Raw genomic sequence first — 578 nt, forward strand, 5'->3', positions numbered from 1 at the left:
GCCTCCAAGAGACACATAAGGACGCGGTACCATAAAAACACTTGGTATGGTGACGTGTATTGCCAACCAACCCAACCGTTTTGCATCATTGAAGAAAGCCTAGAATAAGGTAGAGTAATAATGAACTGGAACACCATCCTTTCCCAGTGTACCTTGGTGTCACAGAAATCATTCCTTCAAAGAGCATGTCAACAAACGAAAGGAAAAACTCGTGTCACGAAACAACCCCGTCAGCAAACTTGCCGCCACTAGTAGGGGAGCCGACCCTATAACCCTGAGACAGGCGGCCCCGGCACTGTGCTCTTTCACCGCAGAGGCCCTGTGTGAGCAAGGTCTTACCACGCCCACGAAGTTGGCCCAGAGCTAAATGAGTCATGTCGGATTATAGATGGCACTTTAAAATCAACAGCCTTATCAGCTCTCTACAGACCAGCCTGTATTGCACCACCACATATTCGACGCGAAAAGCTGAGCTGTACAACCAGCTGAGGGATTCCCCAAGAAGTGAGGAAAAGACTAAAATCCCGCAAAGCCTTCATGGCCGCAGAGGCACTGGATCTAACCAGAGCCTCCTCCCA

The sequence above is a fragment of the Penaeus monodon genome, chromosome 23 (assembly GCF_015228065.2).
Source record: "Penaeus monodon isolate SGIC_2016 chromosome 23, NSTDA_Pmon_1, whole genome shotgun sequence".
Lineage (NCBI taxonomy): Eukaryota > Metazoa > Arthropoda > Malacostraca > Decapoda > Penaeidae > Penaeus > Penaeus monodon.